Below are 20,739 nucleotides of genomic sequence, written 5' to 3'. Positions count from 1 at the left end.
ACCAAAGAAATTCGAAACATATAGTAAATACTATTTTCTCCTTTTCTCTTCATTTTGGATGCTGGCACTAAACTTCCAAGTGTCATGATTTTAAAATAAATTTTATGCCCTTCCTATTTATTTCAAGGATGAAAGGAAGATAACATTTTTTTGCTTTCTTATGTGACTTCCTTTGAAAATGTTCAGTATGAAGTTCCTCAAAACTAAAATTTTTACCCTTGAAAGGAATAAAAAAAAAAATACCCAAAACAATCTTATGAAAAAGATACTATTACCCAAAACAATACCTGAAAAAAACTTAAAAAAAGTGTTATGATCCCACTTTACAGACAAGGAAACTGTGGCTCAGAAAGCCTAAATAACCCGCTCAGGGTCACATGCTCTGTAAGTCAGGGTGAACTTGCAAAAAATTATTTTATTATGTTTAGAAATTAAGGGGAAACAGCCAAATGTAAAAGAAGTTAAAAACACGAAAAGGTCAAAACTGGAACCAATCCAAATGTCTACCAGTGAAAGAACTGGTAAACAAACTGTGATTTAGTCAAACAAAAAAACAGCCTCATTAAAAAGGATGAACTCCAGGGACATGCAACAGCACAAATTAATCCCAAAAAAGTTATGTTGAATGAGAAAAATGAGCAACCGAAGGAACAGGTGCTGTCTGGCTTGTGAAGTTCCAGAACTGGCAACGCTGGCTCTCAGGGACGGGGGTTAGAGTAGTGGGCACCACTAGGCTGGGGGCACAGTGGAGGGGGCTAATGCCCAGAGAAGGGCTCGAAGGAACTTTCTGGGGGAATGAAAATGTTTCTCATGAGGGCGGTCATCCAAAATGCAGTCATGTTCAAACACATCTTAGAAAATAGGAATGGGTCCCTAGAGAATTGATGAAGTCAGGCCGGGAGCGGGCTGAGGGGCTGGGTTAACAACCAGAGACGCAGGCGTAACTCCAGACAGGCCCCTAAGGAGAAGGCCCTGAGAAGGAGAGAGAGTCAACCCAGGGACCCGGGCAGGGGCCGCCCGGGGGTTAGCATCGGAGGCCCATGGGTCATGCGGCTGGAGAAGTGACACATGGGGAACTCTTCCCCAAGGGCAGGGGTTCTTGGGGTTAAGGACGTTAGGGCTGGGAGAGAACCGCATCAGTGACTTATTCCTGGGTCCACAGCTAACTGGCCACAGAGCTGGGGTTAGTGCTTAGCTCTTCGGACATCAATAGAATAAGTCAACTGGGGGAGTGTCAGGCCTGCCTTGCCTCCACTGCTGATGGGAGTTCTGAGTCTGGCTTACACACAGCAAGGAAAGACTGCCAGTCGTTTCTTTCATTTAATAAACATTCATTAATCACCTCCCATTCGCCAGGTGCTCTAAGGTGCTGAAAACCCAAAACTAAAAAGCCACTGCCCTGTCCTCAGGTAACACAAGGCTGGTTAGGGGAGGCCTACAGGAGGAGACCACACAGCACAGCGTGAAGGGCATCAGGAGGAGAGCGGGGGGGGGGGGGGGTAAGATTTACTGGTCGAGCAATTCTGAGAAGGTGCAGGATTGTGAGGTCTTCATGGAGAAGATGTTTAAGCTGCTGAGGGGGATGGAGCAGGGTAAGGTTAGGGAGCTGAGGGGAGGAGTTTAAGGATAAAATAACTGCACTGAAAGCACAGGGAAGTACACGTGCAAAGACCCAGGACCCTGCCCTTCCCCACCTCCCCACCGAGACCCCAGCTCCAAAGGCAAGCTTTAGCCAAGTGCACCTGCCAAGTGGACCCACCAAGAGACTGACTTACAGACATCCCCGAAAAGAAACAGAACAGACGCCCAACCTTATTCTATAGACTGAATGTCTGCAAGAGAGTTAGGGCTGAGTTTTGGTGAGTGGAAACCTGATAGTCTGAAGCATGTTTTAACCAACAGAATGGTCCAAGAACAGTCACCCAAACCGGTTCCACAGGCAGCAGTCCTGGCAGTAACATGCTGGCTTTATCAACCACTATCTCCTGAATCCAAGAAGTATGCACCCTCGCAGAAATGCAGGCTACAGCCCCGCCTGTGATGGATAGCCCAACAGAGGCAGCAGCTAATGAAAAATTAATGAAAACGGTGACTTCCATAAGAAAAATGATCTGTTCTCTCCCACCTTTGTATTGATTTTTGACCAGCCCTGTAATTGGAAATGTATAATTTTATCCTAAGGTAAAGGCAGGTGGAGGGGCAGGGCGGGGGAGGCTTCCAGCCACCCGGCCGCGCCTCACGGGAGGAGGACCACCCGGTCCCTCTAGCCTGCTCTCCACTTGAAACCTGATCCTCCCATGCCGTGAAGCCTCAGTCATTTGAAGGTTACTACTAATAAATGATACCTTAATGTTTCTGTGTCCACCAGCTTTTGGGGGTCACCTTCTCTCTGTCATTCAATAAAAATAAATACAGCCTCAACCTACCTAATGCAGTAAGTCCCACCTCTGCCCCAATGTTTTAGGAATTCCTTGGGAAGGTACTTCTCTTTTATTAGGTCATCACCTGTCAGGTCTCACTCAGTTCCAGCCTCACCGCCCACACCCCTTCTTAGCTCACCTGTCCTGTCTACCACACTTGGCCACAAGCTTGGGCACTGCCCACCTCCTTGCCTTTCCAGACACTAACCTAAAGCAGTCCTGGGTGAGGCGAGTTAAAGCAGCCTTTCCTGGAGGTTGAAGGGCGGAAACTTCATTTGCCTTGCTCACCACCGAATCCCGTGAGCCAAACTGCCACCTGAGTCATCACAGGAGTTTAAAAATAATTTCTGACCCAGGGTAGTCAAATTCATGGAGGCAGAAAGCGGAATGGTGAGTCCACAGGGTGGGGAGGGGGCGGGGAGGGAGTTGTTAAATGGGTACAGAGTTTCAGTCTGGGGAGGGGAAGAAGTTCTGCACATGGATGGTGGTGATGGTTGCACAGTAATGTGAATGTGCTTAATGCCACTGAGCTGTGCACTTCAAGATGGTTAAAATGGTAAATTTTATGTTATGTAAATTTTGCCACAATTTTTTAAAAAAAATTTTGAATGAAGTAATGATATTATAAGAGAGGACTGCAACTTAGAATAAAAAACAACCTAAAACTGAACGTTTGACCTCAGAATTCTTAAATTTTCTAGCTTGTAGGGGGCACTGGTCCAGAATTCTCCAGGGTATTCCAAATCTGTTCCTAATCCAATCTAACTGGGAAGAGAAAAAAAATGTTGGACCGTCTTGGGTCTATTTTAATTTGTTCTTTAAATTTTTCTATTCAGGAATAGATTTAAATATATATAATACAGAATAGTAGAGACACACATGTATATAATTTACAAATAAACAGACTTACAGTGGAGGAAGAGCATCAAAAACTTTGCACTCCTGAGTTGCACGGCCAGTCTACTCTGAAGACCACCAAGAGGATGACTGTGTCTTGTCTGGCTCACCCGCTGGGCTGTGAGCTCCCTGTGGGCGGGGGTCTTTGTGTTTTGTTCACATGTGTGTCCCACACCCCAAACAGAGTCCGGCACGTGACAGGTTCTCATCCTGAGGCTTGCTGGATGAAGAAGCCACAGCCGCTGTTCCTGGTGCTCTCCTCCAATGCAGGCGCTCTTAGCTCACAACCACCGCACTGCTGGGGGCGTGGCTTCCCCGGGCCATCTCCTCTTCCTCCCCCTCTTCCTTTTTTGTGACTCCGTATCTTACTTTTTGAATCTGTAAAATGAGGGCACTGGGCCAGATGCTTCCAAAGTTCTTAACTTTCTACAATGCCAAGTTCCCTGCACAAACATCAACTATCACCAGAAGTCATTCAGAGTGACAGCATCGTTCTGTGTCAGGGATGGAGGCACCTCGTCCCTGCTGCCCCAGCTTCAAGGCAACTTTCAGAAGTTGGTCTGACTTTTGTCTCAGTCACTGACAAACAGCCAACACCTCCTCTAGGACACCAACAGCCACATACTCGATCAAAGACCGATCAATTAGGGCTCTTCCACTGTTCAAAGTAAGTATCATGAAAGCTGGCCTTTTCTAGGGTAGAAAAACAAATCTACATCAAGTCTCAACATTAAGGTCTTGTTCCTACAAAGCCTGGGTCTGGAGGAAATCTGTGTTTTTGAGCACTTGGCCCAGAGCTGCCTTTGCAGCCAGCCAGTCCTGGACATAAGCCCCCTGTCCTGCACGCATTCTCTGGGAGACTTCCAGCAAGTTGCCTAGTCCTTCCTGAGGCTCAAGTTCCTCTTCTGATAATTCCAGAACATAACACCTGTCTTGTGGGGCCATTGGGAATAAAAAGACAAGCACACAGTAAGATGCAGTAAAACATACTCACGAGCACTACTATTACACTTCGTTTCCCTGTATGTGAAATGAGAGGCTAAACCAGCAGTCTTCAGGGCAGTTCTAGGACTTGGAGAGGCTCCCAGAACAATTGGAGGATGGGGCTTTGGGTAGCTCACCCCCCAAGTGCTGCTTTTATCCAGATTTCCTTTTCTCAGATGTATGGATTTTTATTTATTTTGGGGGAAAAAAGGTTCTAAAGCTTTTTAAAAGTGCTTTAAAAATTCTAGACTAGATAATCAGATTATTTTTAATCTTATGAATCTAATTCAAAAACAATAAGACATCTGAACTCCAATCAGTGGGGTGGGGGATCTTGTCTGGCAGGGAAATAACTATGTCCTGACCCCCTCATTCCGGACCCCAAACTTCCTATGTTTCCTTCTCTGGGCTCTGTAAGGACTAGCTCCCTGTTGGAGTGACCAGGGCCGGTCGCTCATCTGCTGGACACCTGGGCATTAAACCGTCCGTGTGAACTCTCTCACACTGTCATCCCTGCCTACGACCGCTCATTCCTGACCTCTCACACGCCTGAAAGGGAGGAGGGGACAGTTAGCTGTGAGGAGATAACTTCTGAGTACACTGAGGACTGCTGTCTCTCACATCTTCTAAGGCTAATTTCAGCCCTGGGCATGGATTTAAAACGAAACGATTCTGGAGCTGGTCTTCAAATGCTTGATGATGAATGTTCACACTGTCCCTCTGAGGCCATGGGCCACTTTTTGCACTATTCCCCATGGCTGCTGCTGAGCTGGGCTTGGGGTGTGGTGGAAATAGCCTGGTCTCGCAGTCTGGAGCAGACCCAGCTCCCTCACTTGTTTGGCTTAAAAGCCTTGGGCAAATAACTTGCATTAAGCCTTGGTTTCCATATCTGAAAAAGGAAGGTAAATGATATCTGCCTTGCCTATGTCACAAGACCTTTGTAAAGATCTTGTGCAGGAACTGTACAGAGCCAAGTGGAAGGCAGACCCCAAGGTCACCAGAGATGCTCTGAGCCTGCCCCTCACTGGCAGGGAGGGGCCTCGCTCCGGACACCCTGGTGGGTCCCCGGGCACGGGTGATGTGGAGAAGGCCGGCGTGGGGGCTGTAGGTAACCACATGAGCCCTCCTCACCTCTGATGGCAGCAGCTCATGTTTACAGCTTGCCTAATGCCGGGCAGGTTAGGATGAAAGTGTCCTGGCTGACATTCCATCCAGATACTGCTGGTTCTTTCATGATTAAACAGACAGTGGCTCTTCTTCCCACAGCTTCTGAAGGCGGAGCCGGCCTTTGGCTCAGTGGGGCCCTCAGCAAGAACGGGTGGGGCCCCTCCTCCACCCGCCACGGCCACCCAGCCCCTGAGGAAGGTGGGGGTGAGGGGTCCGCAGGCTTAGCCACTTGTTTTGGGAACATGCAGGACATGGAAAGCCAGAGACAGCCAAGAGAAGAGGGCTAACGACACAGACCAGGGACAATATGTGGCTGAACCGACTCGGGAAGTAGATGATGTAGGGAAGTGAAACAAGGTGGATGCCAAGCTCAGTGCAAAGCACATTCAGAGGCTTCCCCTGTGGCCCTGGACTGGAAGCCTGGCTCTGCTCCCTACTCTGGAGGCCTTGGGCAAGTCCCATCTCCTCCTCAGGCTTCTATAAAACTGTAACCGATAAGGATAGACCAGAATCTCCCTTCTCAAATGGACGCATTTAACCCCAGCTTACTCAATGGTGGAAACGTACACGTTACGCACCTTATCAGAGTGTCAACTTTACATGAAGATTGGGAGGGACAATTTTTTTTAACAGCTTTATGAGCTATAATTCATATCACATACAACGTACCCATTTAAAGCACACGATTCAATGTGGTTTTTTTTAAATATTCACGGAATGTGCAACCATCACACAATCAATTTTAGATCATTTCCATCACCCCAAAAAGAAAGCCTGTACCATTTAGCTGTCTCCTCCCCTGTTCCCTGGTCCTTGAAGCCCTAGGCAACCACTAATCTACTTTCTGTCTCCAGAGATTTGCCTATTCTGGGCATTGCATGTAAGTGTTATCATACAATATATAGTCTTGGGAGGAAAATTTTTATATGAAAAAAAAAGCTATGATATAAAAAGCATGCAAAAAGTTAGATTAATTTTTAAATCACAAAAGATATTTCAAAGACACTTCCCTTCTATCTGGCAGCTTCACGCTAAGTCTGTCTCATTCAGGCACAGTGATTAGCGCTGCCCTCCCTCTAGGGCCACTGGGTAGAAATTCCGCAGAGCACTGGACTTAACGGTCTCTTATCCCCATCCTAGCTCCAACCTTTAGAAGATAGCAAGGCCCAGCGTGATAAACCTACAGAGAGGTTTTCCTGGAGAGACTGTTAGTGACCTTCTGTTCCCAGTCCCGCCTTCGTCTGCTCTTCCATCCATCTTACCTCTACCCAGAGGTCTGCATTTAGAATAACTGAAAAAAATAATGGGATCATACCAATATTGCAGGTTCCTGTATAAAAGAACAACATTCCATCCCACTCCCCCAGCTGTTGGGAGGAACCTCCTGATCTGTTTCATTCACTGAAGCCTCTCCAGGGCCTACAGTGGTGACTTGGAATATCCCTGGGGCTCAATGTCTATTTGCTGGAAGAAAGAAAGGATGAAGGAGTGAAAGGGGGAGGGAACGGGGGCAGGCAGGGCGGGCCTTGGGTAGTGTCATCCTACGGGGACGTGAGGCTGTGAGAGGCGCTCAGTACTAGCACGAAGAAACTCTGTCTTCCAAGTCTGACTGTCTGCAGGGGCTGGCTCTGCCCCTCCAGTTCCATGCAACAGGAAAGAAAAAGAGTAACCATGAGTAAACAGAAGAAATTAGAGACAAAAGAGAGAAGGGACTCAGGGCACCTGTCAGGGGTGGATTCTGATGGAACTCAGGAAAGCAGACAGGCAGCAGCGTCCTCTGCACCCCACTCACGATTGTCTAACAGAGAGCTTCTTTCCAGTGTGAACTCCTAACTCAACACGAAGGACAAACCACCCCAGGATCCTGCCTTTTACACACGTGGGCAGGGAAGAAGCTCAGGGCAATTCTGACACAAAGAACCAACCACTCACCAAAAACAGTGGCACAGAAATGCTGAAGTCTGGGACCCAAGGGCCAGCAGGGCCGTAGGCAAGAGGGCAGTGGACTTTTTCCGTGGCTGCCTAGACCCCAAGGCTCACAAGACAAGAAAGGAATGAAACAAGTTTTTACGCTACATGAAATCTATCAATTTAGTCATGAGGATTACTGTTTTTATCACCAAACGGATAAAACAAGGGAGCAGAAAAGTAGAGCCCACTTCTTTCCTTCTGAATCACTCAGCTTTTGCTGGGTTAGGCTGCAGAACAAATGTCCCCCCAAATCTGAGTCTTACAACAACAACAGGTTTTTTTCTCGCTCACATTTCACGTCTTCTCTAAGTCAACTACAGCTTTGCTTCCATTCCAGAACCAAGGCTGCGGGTGCAGCCCTCTCTGGGGCAAGCTGGTATCATCACAGAGGAAGAAGAACCAAAGGAGCGGTGGAGACGTGCTCACAAGTCCACATGCCACTGTCACTCACATCTCGGTGGCCAGTGGAAGTCACCCACCCAAGTCAACGTTACTGAGACAGAGGAAAACAGTCCTCTCACAAGAAGGGCAGCAAACAGCTGCAAACAACAGTATGATCTACAGTCAAAACACGGCCGGGAAGACTAGGCTGCACCTCTTCAAGGCCAGAAGTGAGAGTTTTTTCCTGTCCCCAGTGTCTGAGTCTGGTCATAGTAGAGTGTTCGAGAATGAAAGGATGGCACCCACATTTAAAGGTGGAAAATGACGACAATGACATGACCAAGACCAGAAGTCAGACATCCTGACATCGGCCTGCCATCCTCCTGTCACCACACCATCCTGAAATATAGCCACCAAGAGAGCTTTGACCTTGCACGTGACAGTAGTTTTGCTTTTCAGAAATCGTTCCTGCCCCAGATCAAGACGACAAAGTCAGCCCGTTGACTAAGGAATTTGAAGGTGAAGGGGGTGAGTGATGGGGGGGGGTATTAAGCCAAGAAGCACAGCACTTTCAACTTACCAAGTGCTTTTGCCTGCATCAGCTCATCTGACCTTCCCAGACACCTGGGGAGAAAGCCAGGGCAAGGTTTACTTAGGCTGTTTCTGATGAAGAAACAGCACTTAAGCAGAAAGACTTCAGTAGAAAGCAGTGGTTCAGCACACAGGTTCTAATAACTGGGTGTGTTTTTGGTTGTGGGGGGAGGTAATTAGGTTTATTTATTTGTTTATTCATTTTTTTTAATGGAGGAAGTGGGGATTGAACGCAGGCCCTCGTGCTCACTAAGCACACACTCTACCACCGAGCTGTACCCTCCCGCATAGCGCACAGGTTCTAGACTCACTCAGTGAAGTTTAAGTCCTGGCTCAGCCCCTGGCCAGCTGTGTGACCTCGGTTATGCTAACGGACACAGGCAGCTGCGCTGGTCACTGGGGACGCTGGAACTCACGGGGAGAAGGGGCAGCTGGGGCCTGGGTGCTGTTCCCCCTGCAGGAGCACCATGCTTGTGCTCCAGGGGATGAAAACTCTCTTTCTAACGGCCATGAAAGCAATCTTGAAGGGTGAGGGACAAATCGTGTCAGGGTACTCAGAAGTCTGAGCATAGACAGGGTCTGTTCAAAGAGGTGCTGGAGTGCCAGTGCCCAGGATCTGGAGACAGCAAGTCAAGACCGTGCCCAGCCCTCCCACCTCGGTCCCAGAGACCCTGTTGCCAGGCACCTTGAGGGTCATCCATTGAACAATTCATCTTGTCTATCTATATCCCCTCTATACCTCAGTTTCCTCTTCTGTGAAATGGGTGCAATGGTACCTCCCTGAGAGCACTGTGGTGAGGCTGAACTGGGAAATGCATGTAGTCTTTTGCCCAGAACCTGGCATATCATCAGGGCTTGGGAAGGGCACTGCCCGACTCACAGCTAGAAACACTGGTGCTGGTACCTTGATCCAGATTGCCCTAGTGCTCATCCTGGGCCCCTGCAGTGACACAAGGGTGCCCCCACAAGCCCACTGCACTGTCAGTTCTGGGTGCTTGACCTCAGGGGAGTTTTGTGACCCACCCCACAGGCATCTGTTCCAAGGCTCCTAGTGCCCTCGGACACAGAGGAGGTAATGAATTTACCTGTGAGGCATGAAGAACCTTTGTTGTTCATCACTTGCTTCTCACTACTCCATAAAGCCAGGAGTTAAAAGGAATTTCCTGAAAAAAAATAAATGCAAGAATTAAGCTTTCATGACCAGCATCCACTCCAGCAAAGACTCCTGGGGGCTGCCTGGGTCCCCAGGATACCAGAGGGCCTTCATCCCGTGGAGGGAGAGCAGGCAGAGTGCACCCTGCTCCACGCCTCACCAGGAGGGCTTACCCAGAGGAGCGCTGCCAGCCTGCGCCCTTGACGGATCGGCAGTCACGGCAGCCTCCACCCCTAAAGCCGTGATCACAGTGCACTGTTCTCTTAGGCTGCCTGGGGGCAGGGGGATCTCAGAGCATGTTTCCCACCCACTCTTAACAAACCTTCAGAATTGTCTGGCTTACTTTCTTGCTGCTGCTGGAACCTGAGGACAGAAGTTATGGAGCATCTGATAACACAGGTAATGCCAAACACACAGGGCCACGCTGGGCCTTTTGGGATCCAAGGCACCTTTGCCTCTGTGGGCCCCTTCCTCTATAAAAAAAAAAGTAGGAAAAATTATATTTTATGACTGTATTGGCATGAATACAAATATAATTCAGACTAGATTTAGATGTTAATATTATATATTTATTATTATCATAGTCATTCTTCTGATTTTAAAAGAAATTAAAACATTTTGCTGGGCCCCAGGCCCTGTGTGTGCTGTACCTAGTGGAGAAGTTGGCCCTGCCTCATGCCACACCCCGCTCCTGACGTTTAGGGCTGGGAATGGATGCTGGGCCCAGTGCCTGCCTGGAGGGGCTCGCTGGGTGGAGGGGCAGACACACAGGATGCAGGTGTAACACGGAGGGTGTGGCGGATGATTGCACAGGGATGTGAGCATACGAGCTGGACCAGTGGCAGGAGGAGGGATGCTCAAGGAGGGAGGAGGGAGAAGAGGACACTGCCCGAGGAGGTGGAGGAGGGAGAAGCCTCCCAGGCAGGGTCAGCCCAGCACAGCCAGAAGCAAGAGCCTGTGTGGGGAGTGCAGAGGAGCCGAGCCTGGGAAGAGCCGCCCTGAGCCCGGAGCAGAGAGCAGAAGGGAGGGCTGGGAAGTATGCGGGGCTGGGCCCGGGGAGCTTACAGGTCAGGACTTCATTCTGCAGGAACAGGGAACCAGTGAGGCAGGCCCGGCCACATAGCTCAGGGCCCCTTGCTGAACGAGTGTTCGGAATTTCAGGATGGCAGCAGGAGGGCACTGAACCAAGTTCAGGGTCTTGAGCGCAGGCCCTGTGTGACCATCTAAGCCACAGGCCGGGGAAGCCAGCTGTGGGTGTGGTTTAGGGGATGAATCCGTCCCCAGCAGATGGCAGTTTCCAGTCTTGGCCTGGAAAGGCCCAGTGCTTGTATTGTCGTGTTACTGCTATTTCATAGGCACATCTCCATTTTATTACGCTTCACAGATGTAGGCTTTTTGTTTTTTTCAAATTAAAGGTTTGTGGCAACCCTGTGTTGTCAGATGCTGGTCAGAATTTCTTAGCCATAAAGTATTTTTAATTAAGGCATGTACATTGTTTTTTAGACTTAATGCCATTGCACACTTAATAGACTATAGTGTCATCATAACTTTTTATGCACTGGGAAACCAAAGAAAATTGTGTGACTCACTTTATTGCAACATTCTCTTTATTGCAGTGGTTGGGAACCAAACCTGCATATCTCCAAGGTCTACTTGAGGTTTTTCTTCAAACACAAGATTCTAAAATATTTTTTAAATCTTCTATGGGATATTGACAAATTTTTTAATGTTATATGCCACTAAAGACAAGTTATTCAACTTGTGTCTTTAATGGCATATAAGAAACTTACTTCAGAGACAACTTTTCCAGACTCTCTCTTCTCCAGCCGGTCGGGCCTGTGCTGCTGCTGGAGTAAATCATCCGGGCAACACCACGGCCAGCCTGCAGCTTGCTGCTGGAGTCAGGAGCCAGTGCTGCCTTGAAAACAGTGCCGCCACATCGAAGGTTTAAGTGCTGGCAGCCGCGGTCCCCTTCTACATATGTTACAGCAGTCAGCCAAACTCCTCTGGAACTCCCTGAGAATTTCTCTCACTGCATCCCTAGGAGAAGGTAGTGTTGGAGAGAAGAAAAGAAATTGCATTGTCACAGGGTCGGGGAGGACCCTCCTATTTCCCGTTTGCCCTCGAGCCCTGGGCTCATCCAGCAAGGACAGGCCCCAGGTGATCTCAGAATCCCATTTGGGCTCAGGGTCAGGCTCAGGGTCAGACTCCGTGTCCCACAGGAGGAAGCCCTGTGGAGAGAAGGCTCTGCCTGTTCTCACCTGCTGAGAAGAGACCCAGCCAGACCCTCTCCGAGGGGACAGATGGCGTGAAAGGCAGCAAGCTTTCCAACATGGATGTGATTTCTTAGGTTCTTATTTCTCTAGTGCTTAAAGTTCTGCCTGGAATGTGAGGAGTTTTCCACACAAGACTCCAACCTGTCCCCTGAAGTGGAACGTGCAGAGAGTGGGAGCCCGGGCTTCTTACCCAGCTTCATGGAGGGTGTGATGTGGCCCTGCTAAGCCGCAATTTCCTCATCTGTAAAATGGGTATAAAAATACTCTGCTGCCACAAGTCCCAGCGGTGCTGCGAGTGTGAAGTGGGAAGGTGGACACGCTTGCAGACAGTGAGAGTCTAATAAATGTTTACTGACTGTTGGGACTTCTGCCCAGCTCCCCAAAGTAAATATCTTCAATCCAGAGGGTTCAGAGAAGTCGAGCAGTTAGAACCAGTCTGGATGGAAGGCTGAGTTTTCACAAAATTACTGTCCTCACTGCCCTGTAATAACCACTGTGGGATGCCCATCCAGAGGCACCAGTTTCCTCTGTGAACCCTCTGTCCTGGATTTTATCTGTGACCTCTGGCCTCTGACAATGGCCATGGTGCGGGGGCGGGGGTACTCCCAGTGCTTCTCCTGAGTGTACTCCCCATCCCTGCTGCCCCATGCCCACTGCACACCAGCCAGTGGCTTCAGTTGCCATAATAAAGCAAGCTGTTTCCCAAAACACTGTTTCAAGTTTTTCCATCCCTAAACCATACTTTACATGTTTAAACTAGCAGCAGAATATCCATCAGCACAGGAAAGTGGATTTCCTCCTTCTATCAGAGAGAGGAAAACACAGGGAAGCAAATTATTTAAAGGGGTTTTAGACATGAGTAACCAAGAGCTTATGGTCGTGAGCAGGCTGGAAAGAGACTCTGCTCCCTCCTCCAGTGTGTCCTCCCCAGCTCACTAGTGAGCTCCCGCCAAAAACCCACGGACACACAGTCATCACTGGAGAGGTGAGAGTTTCTGTAACTCCTTGAGCCACCCTCCTCCAGGGCCTGCCGTGGGCCCTGGGAACAACCTAAGGACTATCGCCCTGGCCCCAAAGACTATTTGCGACAGAAGGGTCTTAATTCCATCTGCTGATGGTCACTGAATCTCCAGAAGGAGAGACTAACACGCAGCATTTAGCACAAAACGCTTATATTTGAGGAGTTCTGAGTGAACGGCGCCCTGGAGCCACCGATCTAAGAGTGTGAGGCAGAAGGGAGAAGACACAGCTCCCCGACACAGGGGAGGGCGAGTAAGTCGAGGCCACGCTGTCACCGTGTTGAAGACCAGACGTATGACCCCAAGTAGCTAAGAAGAGGGGGTTGTCATGGACCGAGGTGCTTTCCTCTTCCTTCCTCCCCCCATCCTTTCTAAGTTTATGCTCCTGGATGTTTTCATGGCTCCACCACAGTGTCCATCACAGAGGCTCCTGGCGGGGAGACTCCAGCCCCTCATATGGTGTGGACGCCTGACCCCAGTCAGAGCCAGGACTGAGACAGAAGTGGGGACCCTGAGTTTTGTTTTTGTGTTTCCTATGACTGTACTTTCCATCATCAAATGGACTTTTTCAAAGCGGTAATTCTCATTGTTTTAAAGGATGAAATTTATGGTTTGAAAGTAATGGCTGCCAACCTCATACAGTGAGCTTTAATAACACCACAGACATTCTCACAATTGGCCAAATCCCCAAGACCCCTGTGAAGAGTGAACCGCCGTAGGCAGAAAAGGATTAAATTCGTTGAACATCGTAAAAACACACAATGAGCTCCACATCCTTTCTCATTTTCCAGGGACAGTCGTGCTGGGCAGGGGTCCTTTGGACACAATCTTCCCTCTCCTCGCCGTGCCCTCCTCCCTGCGTCCACACGTGCTGGCCTCCACACCAACCCCGCATGGCCCTGTCTGTATGGTCCTGGCCCCTGACATCAGTTTGGATCTGCTCCAGTCCCGGCACAGTCAGTGCTTCTCTTGGATCCTGAAGAACCAGATGAATCTAGAATTTGTTTCTAGACATTAGGAATATGAGCTCATTAATACAGGCCAATTAGAGGCTTAATTCACCTTGACCTGTGAGATGTGTGAAAAATCTTTTCACAGATGTGCTCTGCTTTATAGACCATGACCTTGGGAAGGTTACTTAACTGCTCTGAGACTGATTTGTTGAATATGGAAGTTACCTTTTTATATCGTCTCACTTAATACTCCCTAAAATCCAACTCTCATAGCAGCTGAGGAAACTGACACTCCCGACCCAGTAAGCAGTGGAGCTGGGGTTCAGATCCTGGCTCATCTGATTCTAAAATCCACACTCTTTTCCCAGAGCCTTTCACCATATCCCAAGGGAAATTCCTGGGACACAAGGCAAGTTGGCTGAGAAAGGAAAGAGGCCGATAACAGAACGTGGCACATGGATCCGGGGTTGAGACCCTAAACCAGAGTAACGGCAGCCGGAAGGGACAGGGATGCTGTGAAGGCTGAACCAGCCTAACAGGAGGCAAGGGAGACAAGCGTGAGAAAGTGGGAGGAACCAAACTACATGGAGATTTTTTAATCTAAATGACTCAGGAGGTGATGGAAGAGATGAATGTTAAAAATTTAGGAAAGACAGCCAGCCATCTTGAGTATTGGGACACTAAATGAAAATGTTTCAGAGAATTTAGGGATGTAAGATTTTAGATTTAGAAGAGATTAGATGGAGAATCAGGGTGTGAAAAGAAGCCCCATTAATCAAGGCTAAAGTCATGAAGGCAGGAGAGCCCTCAGTCCAAACGGGAATGCTGTGGACTGAGAAGAGGCTTGGGTGGAGCCGTCACGGGGCAGGAGGGGCACCAGGCCCTGCAGGGTCACCCGGGCAGAGGATGCTTTCCCAGCAGGAGTGCTCAGAGTCGCGGACAAGAGGAGGTGCTGGTAATAGAAGGAACGATTTCATTTTTAAGAGTGTAATCGCAATCAAGCGCTGAGGGTGGAGGTTAGATTACAGATGGTTAAGAAAGACTCAGGGCAAAGGAAGAAGATAGAAGTCATAGACCATATGCATGAGATATTTAGAAGATTAAAAAAGGGAACAGCAGGACCAAGTGAAGATAATTTTCTTTCCCTTCAAAGTCAAATACTTGCATGTGTCTGACTAGAGAAGGGAGGGGTCTAGTGAAGATGGAGAATGAGTAAGGAAAAGAGCTAATCGGAAAGGCTGATTTCTAGAAAAGACAAGGAGGAATTCATGTGTTAACTGACAATGAGCCACCATGTGCAAAGCACAGTAAGAAATCATAATAAAATGAAAACCAGTGCTTTCTCTAAGGAGCCCACGATTTAGCAGGATAGATGACTGTTACACACACAATAATACTGCAGGACAGAGTTCAGTCCTTTGTTCACGTTGGCAATAAACTGCTATTGGAGTGCAGAGAGGAAGTGTGGGATGAAAAGGAAAGGACACTTCAAAAGGCATCACAGAAGAGAAAGTACCATATTCAGCCTTGGAAAATTAGCACCAGGATGATGGGCAAAGATGCAACGGAAGCGTGTGAGGAGGGAGAAGTATCAACTGCAAAGATGATATTCATAGCAAGAAGAGAGGAGCTGGCCTTGGAAAGAGGGACTTTTCCAAATAGGACTTAAAAGAAGAATAAGTAGGGAGGATAAACAGGATAAAGAGGAAAAGCGGCGAGGACAGAGTATGAGAGAACTCATACCTGATGGTCTCCCTGTACTTTGTAGTGTAAGCAAGCCGAGGTGCCTCTGAGGGTCTGGGGTCTAGGTGCAGAGGAGAAGGTGCATCTGAAAGAGATGGAGACACGGACTGAAAAGCCGCCAGGGGGGCTTGCTTGATTCAAGTTGGAAACTCCCCAAAATTTGTCTAACAAGAACCAGCGCTCTGGGAGTAGGAACTGGAATAGGAACCATTGGGAGGACTTCTGCTTCTGGGGCGTGATGGAGAAGATGTACTGACCCATCCTCCTATGGAAAACAATGAACAATGCTGGTCTATGACAAGCGTTGTTGAGTCTGGCCAGAAAAATGGCAGGAGACTGAAAACAAGTGAAAAACCAGAGAGACAAGCAGAATTCCGAAGCCAGCTTTCTCCTTGATGACATTTGTGGTGACAGTGAACTAGAATTTTGTTTTTCACAGCCTTGTTGGGGGAAGGAAACAGGTCCAATGAAGGCACGGAGTCTAGTAGAACACCCCCTACATAAAGTTAGAACCCCAATGGGTTTTATCTTCCTTGTACGAGTGAGTGAGAAATAGGCTCCTCTATTTCCTCCTCCAAGGAGGTGCAAGGAACTCTGTGAACCTTGAACTGAGGAGGAAGGAAAAACCTTAAGTTGAATATTTAGTTTACAGGTGTCTATGACAGAAGGTGCCCCCAGATGCCTGAAAGAGGCAGATGCTAGTCTTCCCAAGAGAAACTCTTCAGCCAAGTTGCAAAGAATTCCCACAGAAGTCAGCTCACAGTCAAGAGTCACAAAATACGTAAGGAAACAAAGCATGAGTGAGTGCAAGCTGGAGAAAAACACACACACAGGAGAATCAGACCCGTGGAATTATCAGACACAGAATATACATCTTAGAAGACAAAATAAGGAACTTAAAACACGAGTAAAGAGAAGAGACTATACGCAGCCATATTTGAAAAAGAATTTTTAAAATCTTCAAGAAATTAAAATGTTGATGTGAAACTCAGTAGTTGAGTTTAACAGCAGATTGGATATAACTGAGCAGAGAATTAGCGAATCAAAATATAAAACATTATAGCATATAATCTGAAATTAGAGGAAGGGTTTGTTGATAGGAGTTAAAGTGTCCCCCAAATCATATATTGTTCAGAAAGAGGGAAAAAATACTGATGATCCTTAGACTCTGGTGATAGAATAAGAAAAAAATGAAAAAAAAAAAAGTGTATCATTTTCAGGTAAGGGGAAATAGAAAGAGGAAAATGAGGTAAGAAATAATTTTACTCTAAAAGAGAAAGAAGCAGGTGGGCCTTATTGGATCCAATTCAAAGATACCAACAGTTAACAATTAGGAAAATTTGAACACTAACTGGATATTTAATGATATTAAAGAATTACTTTTTTTTTATTATGTGAAATGATAATGTGGTTTTGTTTTATAAAAGACCTCTTAAATATTATAGGTACACACTGAGGAATGTATGAATGAAGTCATATGATGGCTTTGTTTCACTTAAAAACAATCTAATATTGGGTTGTGGAAAATATAGAGGATAGAAGAAGTTTATTGATGTTCAGTAAAGCTGAGAAATGGTTTCTCCAGTTTTGTATGTGTTTAAAATTTTTTGTAATAAAAAAGTTAAAATAAGGAATAAATATTAAAAAGATAAAAGAAGTCAGGTAAGGAGAGAAAAAGAAACGAAGTTAAGACAAATAGAAAGTTTTTAATAAAATGGCAAATATAATCAGTAATCACAATCAATAAAAAAACTGATAAAATCTCAGTTTAAAAAAATCTGTCTATATGCTGTTTATAGGTAATGCATTTAAAACGCAGGAACATAAAAGGTGAAAGTAAAAAGGACTGAGAATGATATTCCAGGAAAATGCTAATCAAAAAAGTTGAGGTGCCTAAATTAATAGCACACAAAATAGACACCAAGACAAGAAGCACTACTAGAAATAAACAGAATCACTATATAGTGATTAAAGTTTAAGTTTACTGCGAAAATGGAGCAACTTTTGACATGTATAACACTTAAAAATATAGCTTCTAAATATATAAAAGAAAAAATGTTGATACTTACAGGGGAGATAAATCAATCCACTCTTAGGGTCGGAACATTTATTACACCTGTCCCAGCAACTGAGACACCAAGAATACAAAGCAAAACAAAACAACAACAAAAAATAAAACAAAACAGCAAAGAACCCTGTACAAATACAGAAGATTGGAACAGCACCATAAGATCGATCCAATATATATTTGTAGAAAACTATACCAAACAACTACAAAATATAAATTATTTTCAGTGATAACACACCTATAGATTTTAAAGTGTTAGTATCACACAGACCACATTGTCTGACTACAATGTAGTTAACAAAAAGATAACTTCCTAATGGTTAGAAATTTTAAACTATGCTTATAACCAGTGACTCAAAGACGCTAAGATACACAATTTATAATAGAGGTAATGAGCTAAGCATACAACCTAAGAAGATAGAAAAAGAATAGAATGAACCCAAAGAAAGATAAAAGAGATAAGAAATTAATGAAATAGAGGACAAAAATATAGAGAGAAACAAAAGAGACAAAAGTTGGTTTTGGGGCAAAACTGATAAAATTTATACATTTCTGGCAAGATCAATCAAGACAAAAAGAGCAGCACAGATAACAATATCAGAAATGAAAAATGAGGCATAATTATTGATGTCGCAGAAACTGCAAAGATTTAAGAGATTACCATAAACAAATTCATGCCAATAAATTTGAAAACATACATGAAATGAAAAACTACTAGATAAATATAACTAACTCAAGGAAAAAAATAGCAAACTCAAATAGTCCTGTAACCATTAAATAAATCAAAACAATATTTGAAAATTTTTCAAAAAAGAAAGGCTCAAATGATTTTACCAGCTAATTCTACCAACATTCAAGAAATGAAACTAGTTTTAGATTATTTTATCATAGAGAAAAATAGGTAAGGCTCACCATCTCATTTTAATGAGGCTGGCATAACTTTGGCATCAAAAACAGGTAAGTATAGTTAACAGGAAAATTGCAATCTCACTTATGAAATATAGATGTAAAAATAATAAACTGCTACTTAACAATGGCAGATTAAAGATGACAGCACTTTTTTTTTTTTTTTTTTTTTGCTACTTCTCCCACTAAGAGGTAGAGTCTAACTCTTTCCCCCTTGAATCTAGGTTGGCTCTAGAAAAGTGCTTCATCAATAGAATGTGCTATGGCATGACCTCCTACAAATACAGAAGATTGGAACAGCACCATAGAATGATGGGAAAAAGGCTGATGAGAAAAAGCTTGTAGCTTCTGCCTTAGTCTCTTAGAAATGTCCTCTAGGAGCCTTGAGCAGCCACATAAAGAGTTAAGACTAGCCTGCGAGTGCCAGCTGCAGAGGCAACATCAAGGCGCTGCGACTGACAATCCCAGATGAGTAATTTTTCAGCCATCTCTGTCAAGGTGCCAGACGTATGAATGAGGCTGCCTTAGACCCGCCTGACCAGCCCATCTGCCAGGTTAATCCCACCAGGTGACCTCAAGGAGTCCATACAGAAACAGGAAAATCCCTGAGCTGAGTCTTGCCTAAATTCTTGACCAGCAAAATTATAGATAAAATAAAATGGATATTGTTTTAATCAACTAAGTTTTGAGGTAGTCTGTTCTGCAACAAGACATAACCAGAAATACTAACAAACTCCAGCACTGCATAAAATCACTTATGACCTAATTGGTCATAAACGTTAGAAAATCAATTAAAAAAAAGAAAATCAATTAATATAATTTACTCCATCAACAGATTAAAGGGGTAAAGTCATCTTATCTTCTCAATTAAAGCAGAAAAAAGTATCTGTTGAAGTACTACTCATGATTTAAAAAAACAAAAAACTCTTAACAACCAAAGAGCATAAAGGAACTTCTTCAGCCTAGATATCACTCTACAGACATCATCATATGGTGAAACACCACATGCATGTCTTTTAATATCAGGTACGAGACAAATAAACGTGTCCACTCTTCACTACTTCTAATTCACTTTGTACTAGAGATTCAAGCCAAAGGGAGGCAAGAAAAAGAAATAAGAAGTGTAAAGATCACAAAGGAAAAAACAAATCTGTTGTTATTTGCATATGATACAGCTGTCTTCAAAAACAACCCTAAAAAATCTACCAGAAAGATTATTAGTATTGATGGAATTTTAGTAAAGAGGCTGGATGGATATAAAATCAATATACAAAGATCAATTTCATTTTCATCTATCAACAAATAATGCTAGAAATTGTTTTAAAAGTACAATTTACAGTAGTATAAAACTTTTTTAATCGATAAAGACACCAATTTCCCCCAAATCCATCTACAGACTGAGTTCAGTTCCAGTCGAATACCAATGGAGTTTTTGTAGAACTTGATGAGCTGATTCTAAAATTTATATGGAAGTGTGAAGGGACAAGAACAGCGTAGCAGCCAAGACAGTCTTGAAGAAGAACGGGGGAGGAGGAGTGTGGAACTGGCATCATAAGGTATCAGCATTTATTTTAAGCCATAGTAAATAAAACAGCGTGGTGTTAGAGATAGACAAACTGATCAACAGAACTGAGAGCCTCAAAGAGACCAATATTGATATGAAATTGGCAGCATTACAGATCAATGGAAAGGACGGACTAATCAGTAAACTGGTAGAATATGGCTTACGCATATGGAGGGAAAGTTTTAATTGGACCCTGAACTCACATCATTAAAAAATAAATCAATTTAAGCTGGGCTAAAGAAAGAGCTAAGTGCAAAAGATAAAACTACAACACTTTAAAAAAACAACTTAGATGACTATGTTTATCAACTTGTATGTGGTAGGAAAGGATTCCTGAAACTAGACACAATTATACAAATTCTAAAGGGAAAGATGAAAGAACTTAACTATGTTAAAATTAATAACTTCTATTCATCAAAAGGCACCACAAAGAGAGTGAAATAATAAGCCAAAATTGGGGGTATGTATCTGCAATACACATAACTGATTAAGGACTGGTCAAATCCAAAATATATAAAGAATCTCTATAAATTCATTAAGAAAAATTGGCAAAATATTTGAATAGGAGCGTCACAATGGCGAATTTGCATATTAAAAGATACCCATCCTCATTAACCAAGAGGGGAATTCAAATCGAAACCACAGT

General features: G+C 45.0%; 2 long non-coding RNA genes across 2 annotated transcripts; both read right to left on the bottom strand.

Annotated features, from left to right (window-relative positions):
- Positions 1 to 7,700: 7,700 nt before the first annotated feature.
- Positions 7,701 to 12,117, bottom strand: LOC116659612. Its single transcript, XR_004314981.1, has 3 exons — positions 11,355 to 12,117; positions 9,908 to 10,037; positions 7,701 to 9,574 (listed from the first exon to the last, which is right to left on the bottom strand). It is a non-coding gene; the product is annotated as an uncharacterized LOC116659612 (long non-coding RNA).
- Positions 12,118 to 13,497: 1,380 nt separating this feature from the next.
- Positions 13,498 to 19,115, bottom strand: LOC116659611. Its single transcript, XR_004314980.1, has 3 exons — positions 18,536 to 19,115; positions 15,556 to 15,640; positions 13,498 to 13,835 (listed from the first exon to the last, which is right to left on the bottom strand). It is a non-coding gene; the product is annotated as an uncharacterized LOC116659611 (long non-coding RNA).
- Between the last annotated feature and the right edge of the window lie 1,624 nt (positions 19,116 to 20,739).

Source organism: Camelus ferus, chromosome 24 (assembly GCF_009834535.1).
Source record: "Camelus ferus isolate YT-003-E chromosome 24, BCGSAC_Cfer_1.0, whole genome shotgun sequence".
Classification (NCBI taxonomy): Eukaryota; Metazoa; Chordata; class Mammalia; order Artiodactyla; family Camelidae; genus Camelus; species Camelus ferus.
This window is presented reverse-complemented; position numbering and strand designations above follow the sequence as displayed.